A 12,373-nucleotide genomic window follows, 5' to 3' on the forward strand; every position below is an offset into this window, starting at 1 on the left:
TCCAGGAAAGTTCCTTGTTATTGAAATTAATTTTAGCAATTTAATTCCAAAGCCTCGAAGCTGTCTAGGGCAGGAATGCAAACTAGAATGCGAAATGCAAAGCCTTGCCTGAGCGAAACGTACAATTTCATGCTGACGGCCCACAGAACGGAATAGAAATCCTCTCCCTTTCTATTCTCCATTCACTGGAGTGGGAGAGTCCACCCTGTGCTCAGCTCCAGAGACCTCCCTAGGACCACCGCCTGGGGTGCCGACGGGAGGGCTCAGGCCAGGGAAGAGGGAGGTCACTACCTGCTGCTTAAACACGGCAGAGATGTGAGTGCGGGAATGGGAGCTTGAGGTCCCAACTACTCAGGAAGCAGCAGCGGAAAGATGGCTGAGCTTGGGGGGTCTCAGGTATTGCTCCTCACAGGAAGGTATTAGCTCCGGGGGCCGGGGAGGGGGGTGGTGGCCCTGAGCGGGGGTGGGGTGGCGGGAAGCGGGGGGCGGTGGGAGCTGCGCGCAGACCCTGAGCCAAACGACGAATGAATAAAATCTACACTGACACACAGTCTGCTTTGCCAGTTCTGCTGGGTGTCCGACCGCCTGCACAGCAAGAGAGGTTTGTCATAGCTGCCAGCTGGGAGCAGCTCACACTGCAGGCATTTATTTGGTATGCAGTTAACAACAGAGGCTTTGAGTCAACACACTTGTGGATAATTAACATGGTTAAGAGAGTAGTTCTAGGAATGATCAAATCTCAAGTACTGGGGTTTGAAGTAAATGCCATTAGGGTGCAATATCCCTGGTCAACCTCCCCTAATACTCTAAGGTAAGAACGGGCTGCCTGCAGCCTGTTCAATTATTACAAGCTATGTAATCTTTCGGCCTTCCAAAAGGTTTGTGACTATTTCCTATAACTTTCCCTAATATTTCCTGTCAGTCCTCTGAGTCCAAGCTAAGCCATCATATCCCCTGTGACCTGCACATATACATCCAGATGGCCTGAAGCAACTGAAGATCCACGAAAGAAGTGAAAATAACCACTTCCTGCGTTAACTGATGACATTCCACCATTGTGATTTGTTCCTTCTCCACCCTAACTGATCAGTTGACTTTGTGACAATACACCCTTCCCTTGCGATATTGTAGTTCGTGATATTCCCCCGCCCTTGTGAATATACTTTGTACGATACACCCTCCCCACCCTTGAGAAGGTTCTTTGTAATATTCTCCCTGCCCTTGAGAATGTACTTTGTGAGATCCACCCCCGGCCCGCAAAAAATTGCTCTTAACTCCACCACCCATCCTAAACCTATAAGAATTAATGATAATCCCACCACCCTTTGCTGACTCCTTTCTCAGACTCAGCCTGGCCGCACCCAGGTGAAACAAACAGCCTTGTTGCTCACACATAGCCTGTTTGGTGGCCTCTTCACATGGACGTGCGTGACATTTCCCTTTAATACTTCTGCCACCATCCTGAGTGAATCCCAACATCTCCCCCTTTTTTGTTTTTAAAATTAAGTTTTTTTATTGGACAGCACAGATATGTGCAGCCACAGGTTTGTTAGGCAAGGTGGTGACTGCTCTTATTCCGGCTTTGCATCCTAGAATTAGCAAATACCATAAACCAGCAGTTTGTTAGGCCGAGGCGGTCGGATCGCCTGAGGTTGAGAGTTTGAGACCAGCCTGACCAACATGGAGAAACCCTGTCTTTACTGAAAATACAAAATTAGCTGGACATGGTCTGAAATATATACAGTTCTGGAAGATATGAATAAAAGCTTAATCCAAGCTGGTCTTTAATAGGTTTGCTTCCAGAATGGCTTTGATCATATTGGTATGTACTACCAGTAAACTTTTTGATTTTTGTCATGGGTGCTTCATGGCTATTTCTTTCATTTTCTTGCCACTGAAACTCAAACTCGTAAATATCTTTCTCAGTTTTATGGAAACAAAAATCTCCAGTGCGATGACTTTCATGTCTTTGCAGTGTCCCTGTGTGGAACACTTCTGTATGTTGACAAGACCTCCTTCATCATGCATTTGGAAGAGATATCTACAAAATATAAACACCAATAGGTTTCAAATTAAGTACAGATGATAAATATACTGAAATATGTAAATATGACACAAAAAATACTTATTTTAAACTTCCCAAACATGATCTTCAAAGTTTAGGAACACAAAAGGAGTCAGATTCTATAATAAATAAAGGGCGATTACATGTCCTTCAAATAATTTCTATGGAAGCCTATTTTCAATATCATGAAAAAACACTGACAGGGCACAAACGTGTAAGCCTAAAGTCAGGAGTGTTTTCCACTGTGACCCTAAAGCGCATCACAGTTTGCAAAAAAAAATAAAAAATAACTGTCACATCAACGAAGCAAACAATATATACTCTTCATATTTACAGCATATTTACTCTATACAAATAAATGCTAAAGTACCACAAAATATACTATTTTGGCAAATAATCAACAACAACCTCATGTAAGGATAATCAAAATCAATGGAAATTCTGTATTGTCAAACAATCATAGCACTGACAAGATAAGAAAAGATTACAAAAATTAGCCAGGCGTGGAAGCCCGCGACAGAGGTCCCAGCTACTCAGAAGGTGGAGGCACAAGAATCACTTCCACCTGGGAGGCAGAGGCTGCAGTCAGCTGAGGTCACACCACTGCACTTCAGTCCGGACGGCAAAAATGAGGCTCCGTCTCAAAACAATAAATACATAAATAATAACCAAAGAAAACAAGAAAAAAGAAAAAAAAACGAGAAAAAGAAAATGTTCATACCATATTTTTCTGAATAAACGTCATAAAATTATCTGTATCTACGCAGAGAACTCCTGACCTCTAGTGATCCACCCGCTTCCACCTCCCAAAGTCTGAGGATTACGGACAAGAGCCACAGCGCCCGGTGACACTTTGTGACATTAACGAGTGGAGTGTGTCAGTTATATTGCATACCACATACCGAAAAACCATATGAAAAACATAAAAATCAATTAATGAAATTTTGTAACTCATGATAAAACCTGCAAACAAATAATAAGTACATTTTTTTTTTTTTTTTTAGGCGGAGTCTCGCTCTGTCGCCCAGGCTGGAGTGCAGTGGCCGGATCTCAGCTCACTGCAAGCTCCGCCTCCTGGGTTTACGCCATTCTCCTGCCTCAGCCTCCCGAGTAGCTGGGACTACAGGTGCCCGCCACCTCGCCCGGCTAGTTTTTTGTATTTTTAGTAGAGACGGGGTTTCACTGTGTTAGCCAGGATGGTCTTGATCTCCTGACCTCGTGATCCGCCCGTCTCGGCCTCCCAAAGTGCTAGGATTACAGGCTTGAGCCACCGCGCCCGGCCAATAATAAGTACATTTATACAGCCTGCAGAATTCTAAACAATTCCCTCTTAAGAAAAAAGTCACAACTTCTACTTACCAGGAGCACACAACATAAGAACTGAAATACATGTCAAGACCACTACCTTCTGACGTATGAGGTCAAGAAAATACACAGCATTACAAAGTATAAGAATTGACTAACGGCCAGGCATGGTGGCTCACACCTGTAATCCCAGCACTTTGGGAGGCTGAGGCAGGCAGATCACGAGGTCAGGAGTTCGGGACCAGCCTGGCCAACATGGTGAAGCCCCATCTCTACTAAAAATACAAAAAAATTAGCTGGACATTGTGGCAGGCACCTGTAATTTCAGCTACTCAGGAGGGTAAGGCAGAAAAAACGTTTGAACCCAGGAGGTGGAGGATGCAGTGAGCCAAGATTACATCATTGCACTCCAGCCTGGGTAACAGGGTGACCCACCAAACCTGGCCAATTTTTTGTATTTAGTAAATTTGAAGTTTTATCATGTTGGCCTGACTGGTGTCAAACTCCTGACCTCAACAGATCTACCCATCATGGTATCTCAGATTGCTGGGATTTGAGGCCTGAGCAACCATGGCCAGCCAGCCTAAGCTATTTCTGACAGGACAGTGAAATGACTGAAACAGGAAAAGGAGAATGTCATCATCATCACCGAAGGTTGACAACTCTTACTACACAAAGGAAGTTTAGAGTCTGTACTATAAAAACTGCAAAATGTGAAGCCATCTAATAGCATTAATGTGTTTTAAAACCCTGAAGGCAGCTGGGTATGGTGGCTTACTCCTGTAATCTCAGCACTTTGGGAGGCCGAGAGAGGTGGATCACCCGAGGTCAGAAGTTGGAGACCAGGCTAACCAACATGGAGAAACACCGTCTCTACTAAAAATGCAAAATTAGCCAGGCATGTAGGTGCATGCCTGTAATTCCAGCTACTTGGGAGCCTCAGGCAAGAGAATTGCTTGAACCTGGGGAGCAGAGGTTGTGGTGAGCCAAGATTGCGCCATTGCACTCCAGACTGGGCAACAAGAGCGAAACTCCGTCTCAAAAAAAAAAAAAAAAAAGGCCGGGCGCGGTGGCTCAAGCCTGTAATCCCAGCACTTTGGGAGGCTGAGACGGGTGGATCACGAGGTCAGGAGATCGAGACCATCCTGGCTAAACACGGTGAAACCCCGTCTCTACTAAGAAATACAAAAAAAACTAGCCGGGCGAGGTGGCGGGCACCTGTAGTCCCAGCTACTTGGGAGGCTGAGGCCAGAGAATGGCGTGAACCCGGGAGGCGGAACTTGCAGTGAGCTGAGATCCGGCCACTGCACTCCAGCCCGGGCGACAGAGCGAGACTCCGTCTCAAAAAAAAAAAAAAAAAAAAAAAAAATCTGGAGGCAAATTAACATTACTTCTCAAATAAGGACACCAGGCCCACAGTGTTCATGTATATGACCTTAATTTGAACGTATGGTAGGTGAGGGACAAGACTTGATCCTAGGCCTGAATGATTCCATGACATCTTCTTAAGCACAATAGTCAGCCCAGGCAGTACAGAAAATGACCAGTCACAGAAAATACAAAGAGAACAGAAAGAAGCACATCAAGGGGGATACAAGGGCTGAGCTGGGACACAAGGGCTGAGCTGTGCTGCTGACAGTGGTGCTAAGTCATCTCTCATGGACCATGTGCTGAGTCATCATGCCTGCACACATTGATTCAGGCAGCCTCCTATAATTTTGTCCAGTGGATGAATAAGGTCTTGACTTACTCAGAGTAGTGTTGGAAGGGAGGGGCTCACGGGGAAATTGGGGTGCTCAGCATTACAAATCAATAGGCTGGAAAGCAACAGTATTTGTATCCAGATCACAGTATCAAGTGATGCAAGGCCTGGAAAGGGAGGGCAAGTGTGGAGGGCACGAAGTAATGGGCATATAGGAGTGAACTTTGTGCATGCACGTCTGTGGCAATATAATTCCACTACGATAGACCAAATTTTGAGCTTGGAGGAAAGTAGAACTAATTTAGCAAATGGTAAAATATTGACCCAAGGTTAAATATTCAAATTATAATATGTGCAAGTGACAAGAATGAAAGAGACCCAAGAAAGCAGCAGTATGGTGGCCTGAGGTGAAAACAGTTTTACATCTCTTAAATTCAATGCCTCTGATTTCTAGTTTCAAGAATATACTCAACAATATAACCTGTGTAGATTCCAGAATTGCATACACACAAGAAAACGTGAGTAAACCCTATGAAGAGTGTAGCAGTGTGGGAGACCGTGGGAATAAACAATGATTCCCTGGCTGAGTAGGTAGAGATGTGTTTGTGAAAACAGAGCCAGGCCAAGTGCAGTGGCTCATGCCTGTGATTTCAGCACTTCGGAGGCCAAAGTGGGCAGAAGACGAGGTCAGGAGTTCGAGACCAGCATGGTGAAACACTGTCTGTACTAAAAAAATACAATACATTGCCCGGGCATGGTGGCATGTGCCTGTAATCCCAGCTACTTGAGAGGCTAAGGCAAGAGAGTTGCTTGAATCCGGGAACTGGAGGTTACTGTGAGTCAAGATCGCACCACGGCACTCCAGTCTGGGTGACAGAGCAAGACTCCATCTCAAAAAAAAAAAAAAAAAAGAAAAAAGAAAAAGAGGCCAGGTGCGGTGGCTCACACCTGTGATCCTAGCACTTTGGGAGGCCAAGGCGGGCAGACCACGAGATCAGGAGTTCGAGACCAGCCTGGCTAAGATGGTGAAACCCCATCTCTACTAAACAAAATACAAAAAAATTAGCTGGGCGTGGTGGCGGGTGCGTGTAGTCCCAGTTACTCGGGAGGCTGAGACAGGTGAATGGCATGAACCCAGCAGGAAGAGCTTGCAGTGAGCCGAGATCGCACCACTGCACTCCAGCCTGGGCGACAGAGAGAGACTCTGTCTCAAAAAAAAAAAAGAAAAGAAAAGAAAAAGAAAAGGAAAAGAAACACAGCAAGATGGAGATTGTTGCCTATGTATGTCATTGGTCACATTAGTGAAGAAAAACAATAATGTGCTAACTAAAATATTTGCCATATGAAAATTTGAGGGTAAATGTTGTTTCTTATACAACAAAAATGGTGTTTCTTTTCCTGGTTCCTGTATTATTTGAAATCATATCCCTGGGCTTTTAAACACAGTGTCTGGAATAAATGAGACATGAAAAGTGAAGATGACAGACTAGCAAATGCCATGCCCTCATATTCTCATGGAAACACCAACTCAACCAAATGTTTCATTAAAAAAATCTTTGTAGGCCAGGTATGGTGGCTCATGCCTGTAATTCCAGTACTTTTGGAGGCCGAGGTGGGTGAATCACCTGAGGTCAGGAGTTCGAGACTAGCCTGGCTAATATGGTGAATCCCTGTCTCTACTAAAAATACAAAAATTAGCTGGGTGTGGTGGTGCATGCCTGTAATCCCAGCTACTTAGGAGACTGAGGAAGAAGAATCGCTTGAACCCAGGAGGCGGAGGTTGCAGTGAGCCAAGATCGCATCACTTAACTCCAGTCTGGATGACAAAACAAGACTCCATCACAAAATATATATATATAAATCTTTGGGAAAGGTCTAGAAACCAGTAAGGAAACTGCAGTATCCAACGAACACCAATACAAAATTGAACCGAATTGGAAGGCCAGGTTGTGGAAATTTGCTCATCTCTGCCCACCCTCCTCCCCAGCACGGGGCAGTATCCTCCCCTCATTATTCTCTTCTTGGGAAAAAAGAAAAGTAAAACTTGCATTCACGGTTCTGGCTTGTCTGCCATTGGCATGAAGAACTGGATTCTTTCTTTTTCGACTGGGATTATTGAAAGAAACACTGGTACAGTTGTAAATCAGCTTGGAGGTTGCCAAAAATACTACCAGGCTCTGCAGCAGGTTAGAGAAGCACATATTCTGCCCTGCCAGCAGGGTTGGGAGGGTGGAGGGAGAGAGAAATTATGGACACTGAAGCATAGCACAAACTGAAGCTTCTGAGAAGCAAGAGTAAAACTTGAAAGAACTGTCTTAAAGACACTCAGGAAACTGAAGAGAAACAGAAGTAGTAAACTAAACAAAATCAAGAAACAAATACATGAACAAAACGTGAATATCAACAGACAAACTGTAATAAAAAATGAAAATTCTGGATCAGCAATATAAGAAATAAAGTGAAAGTTTTACTAGAATAATTTAAAAGCAGAGCTAATTAGGCAGAAGAAAGAATGAGCAGACTTCAAGACAGGTTCTTGAAAATCGCTGTGTCTGAGGAGTAAAATGAACAGATAAGGAGACAGCCCAGTGGGGCCTCACAGACTTTTGCTTCACTGAGAGGCAGGAGAACGTACACATGACAGCAGCTCCACAAGGAGAACACACACATTCAGAATGCTCATTTGAAGAAATGACAGTGACAACATCCCACGTTTAAAGAAAATAATGGATTTACAATGCCTTGAAGTTCAATAAACTCCAACTAGAATGAACCCCAACACACCATTGAAGAGACACATTATGAACAAACTATTGAAAATCAAAAAAAAAAAAACAACAACATTGTTTTGAAATAAAAACACTCAACACGCAACGAATACAAGAAACCTACCTCAACATAATAAAGGCCATTTAGGAGAAACCCGCAGTTACCATCACACCGGGTGGTGAAAGACTGAGATCTTTTCCTCTAAGATCAGGAAAGAGACTAAGAAGCCTGCTTCCGCTATTTCTATTCAGCATACTACTGGAATCCTGACCAGAGAAATTAGACAAGAAAAAGAAATAAATGCCAAGCAGCAGAAAAGGAAAAGTACAATGCTCTGTGTTCACAGAAGATGTCACCTGATATGTGGAAAACACTAAAGATTCCATGGAAAAACTGTGGAAAATACATATTTGATCAGGGATTAATATCTAGAATACATAACGAATTACTACAATTTGACAACAACAATCAAAAAACACAATTAGAAAATGAGTCCAGGGGCTGGGCACAGTGGCTCACACCTGTAATCCCAGCACTTTGGGAGGCCGAGTTGGGCAGATCACGAGGTCAAAAGATTGACACCATCCTGGCCAACATGGTGAAACCCCGTCTCGACTAAAAATACAAAAAAATTAGCCAGGCGTGGTGGCACACACCTGTAGTCCCAGCTACTCAGGAGCCTGAGGCAGGAGAATTGTTTGAATCCAGGAGGCAGAGGTTGCAGTGAGCTGAGATTGCAAAACTGCACTCTAGCCTACCAATAGAGCAAGACTCCGTCTCAAAAAAATAAGAATAAAAAATAAAGAAAATGAGTCCAGGAACTGAATACACATTTCTGCAGAAATCATAGACCAATGACCAATAAGCATAGAACCAATAAGCACAAAAAAAGTGAAAAACAGAGCATGTAGGGAAAAACTAATCAAAACTACAATGAAATATCACTTCAAGTACATTAAAATATTTACTATCCAAAAGAATAGATAATAAAACGTGTTGGTAAAAATGTGGAGATGGAAAAGCCTTTTGCAGTGTTGCTGGGAATGTATAATGAAATAGCCTCTTTGAAAAAATGTATCACAGTTCCTCAAATAATTCATAATTGAATACCCCTATATAATTCATAATTGAATTCAAATAATTCATAATTGAGTAACTGCATGCCCCAAAAGAATTGAAAATAGGATCTTCAAGAATATCTCTAGCAGTATTTTGTTGATGTTGTTGTTGAGACAGAGTCTCGCTCTGTCACGCAGGCTAAAGGACAATAGCTCGATCTTGGCTCATTGCAACCTCTCCCTCCCAGTTCAAGCAATTCTCCTACCTAAGACTCCTGAGTAGCTAGGATTACAGTTGCCTGCCACCATGCCTGGCTAGTTGTTTTTTTTTTTTTGTATTTTGAGTAGAGATGGAGTTTCACCATGTTGGCTAGGCTGGCCTGGACCCCCTGACCTCAGGTGATCCGCCTGCCTCAGTCTTCCAAAGTGCTGGAATAACAGGTGTCAGCCACTGCGCCCAGCCTAGCAGTATTATTTATAATAGTAAAGAGAAGGAACTAACCCAGATGTCCATCCACAGAAAAATATATGAACAAAATGTGATATACACATACAATGGAATATTATTCAGCCTTAAAAACAAACTTGAATGTGGCCAGGGGCCATGCCCATATTCCTAGCAGTTTGGGAATCCGAGGCAAGTGGATCACGTGAGGCCAGGTGTTCAAAAACAGCCTGGCCAACATAGTAAAACCTCCGTCTGTAATAGAATTACCAAAAATTAGCCAGGCTTGGTAATCCCCGCTACTTGGGAGGCTGAGGCAACAGGATCACTTGAACCCAGAAGGCAGAGGTTGCAGTGAACTGAGATCGCACTACTACACTTCACCCTGGGCAATGAACTAAGACTCAGCCTCAAAAAAGAGAAAAAAAAAGAGAAAAAAAATGTAAATCAAGAGTCACTCCCTGATACAATACTCACCATGCAGTTATAAAAGAAAAATATGAAGACTATCACCAAGAATAGGGAACTGAAAATTAAATAAAATAAAAATGCATTTATAATACATAGAAATGGGCTGGGCATAGTGGCTCATGCCTGTAACTCCAGCACATTGGGAGGCGTGGCCAGGCATATCACCTGGGCTCAGGGGTTCAAGACCAGTCTGGTCAACATGGAGAAACCCCGTTTTTACTAGCAATACAAAAAGTAGGCAGGCATAATGGTACATGCCTGTAATCCCAGCTACTCAGGCAGCTGAGGCAGGAGAATTGCTTAAACCAGGGAGGCAGAGTTTGCAGAGGTCCAAGATTGCACCACTGCACTCAAGCATGGGCAACAGAGCAAACTCCAATTCAAAAATTAAAAAAAAAAAAAATACATAGAAAAGAACAAGTTGAAAGCCACTGTGTCTTAAACAATTTTACAGTAGAACTAAAATATGGAGACTTCAACCTCACAAGCTCCCTCAATAAGATTGATGAAAACCATATCTGTTACTGTGTTGATCCCACAACAAACTGAACATAGGTTTTCATGTTAAAAATGAACAATGACACATATTAGCATAAAAAATGTGAAATGGGGCCGGGCGCGATGGCTCAAGCCTGTAATCCCAGCACTTTGGGAGGCCAAGACGGGCGGATCACGAGGTCAGGAGATCAAGACCATCCTGGCTAACACGGTGAAACCCCGTCTCTACTAAAAAATACAAAAATCTAGCCGGGTGAGGTGGCGGGCGCCTGTAGTCCCAGCTACACGGGAGGCTGAGGCAGGAGAATGGTGTGAACCCGGGAGGCGGAGCTTGCAGTGAGCCAAGATCCGGCCACTGCACTCTAGCCCGGGCGACAGAGCGAAACTCCGTCTCAAAAAAAAAAAAAAATGTGAAATGAACAACAGTTCAGTCAAGAGCCTCATACATAGGAGGCTGTGAGCCCAAATGACATCCTCACTAGGAAGAATTTCAACACCACTGACTGCTGCTTAGAGAAGATGATCATTAGTTTATGGGATGAACATTGTCACAGAGCCAGTGAGAGATGCTTCTGTGATGCTCCTCAAAAACCAAAATGGGCCGGGCGCGGTGGCTCACGCCTGTAATCCCAGCACTTTGGGAGGCCGAGGCGGGCGGATCACAAGGTCAGGAGATCGAGACCACGGTGAAACCTCGTCTCTACTAAAAATACAAAAAATTAGCCGGGCGCGGTTGTGGGCGCCTGTAGTCCCAGCTACTCGGGAGGCTGAGGCAGGAGAATGGCGGGAACCCGGGAGGCGGAGCTTGCAGTGAGCTGAGATCCGGCCACTGCACTCCAGCCTGGGCGACAGAGCAAGACTCCGTCTCAAAACAAAACAAAACAAAACAAAACAAAACAAAAACAAAATGGGCCGGGCATGGTGGCTCATGCCTGTAATCCCAGCACTTTAGGAGGCCAAGGAGGGTGGATTGCCTGAGGTCAAAAGTTCAAGACCAGCTTGGGCAACAAGGTAAAACCCCGTCTCTACTAAAAATATAATTGGCTGGGTGTGGTGGTGCATGATTGTAATCCTAGCTACAAGGGAGGCTGAGGCAGGAGATTTACTTGAACACAGGAGGCAGGGGTTGCAATGAGCCAAGATTGTACCACTGCACTCCAGCCTGGGCAACAGAGGGAGATTCTATTGGGGGGAAAAAAAAAAAAAATTCAGCATGACAGTCAGAAACACTTGTCAGTCAGTGTCATGCTTTCTATTTCATATCCTGGGCCATGTTGACAATTCTGCTCAGGGCTTCCAGGGGCATCTCCGCCTAGAGCAGGATAATGTTCAATCATAATAGTCAAAGTGTTCTTCATGAATTTTCTGTTTTTATGTAAACCCACTCTATAGAAGAGTCCCTAAGAAGCTATCCATGACCGATAGCAGGGCCATCACTGCAGAAAATAATGACATGTACATCAAAAGCATGTATAAGGGCCTGGCATGGTGGCTCACACCTGTAATCCCAGCACTTTGGTAGGCTGAGGTGGGCAGATCACCTGAGGTCAGCAGTTCGAGGCCAGTCTGACCAACACAGAGAAACCCCATCTCTGCACTCTACCCTAGGCAACAAGAGAGAAACTATCTTAAAAAAAAAAAACATGTATGGAACAAAATCACTAAAGAGAATACAAAACCAGGAAGAGCCAAGATAGACAAAGGCAGACTCCTCACATCTGCAGGGACATTTTCCTCACTCACAGACTCCAGGTTCCTGTAGTTCTCCAACATCATGGCCCTGTACTAAGCCCTCTGTGCAGGGTTCAGACATTTCCACTCTGCCAAAGAGAATTCTATAGCCACATCCCTGAAAGTCAAGCATCCCTAAAATGAAAAACACATTTCAGGGCCAGGCGCAGTGGCTCACGCCTGCAATCCCAGCACTTTGGGAGGCTGAGGTGGGCAGATCACAAGGTCAAGAGATCGTGACCATCCTGGCCAACATGGTGAAACCTCGTCTCTACTAAAAATACTAAAAAAAAAAAAAAAAAAAAAAAAAAAAAAAAACCGGGGGGGGA

General features: G+C 44.1%; 1 pseudogene; it reads right to left on the reverse strand.

Annotated features, from left to right (window-relative positions):
* Positions 1 to 1,928: 1,928 nt before the first annotated feature.
* The window catches only part of LOC112611920, a 12,623-nt pseudogene continuing 2,178 nt past the window's right edge, over positions 1,929 to 12,373 (reverse strand).

This window comes from Theropithecus gelada, chromosome 19, assembly GCF_003255815.1.
Source record: "Theropithecus gelada isolate Dixy chromosome 19, Tgel_1.0, whole genome shotgun sequence".
NCBI lineage: Eukaryota > Metazoa > Chordata > Mammalia > Primates > Cercopithecidae > Theropithecus > Theropithecus gelada.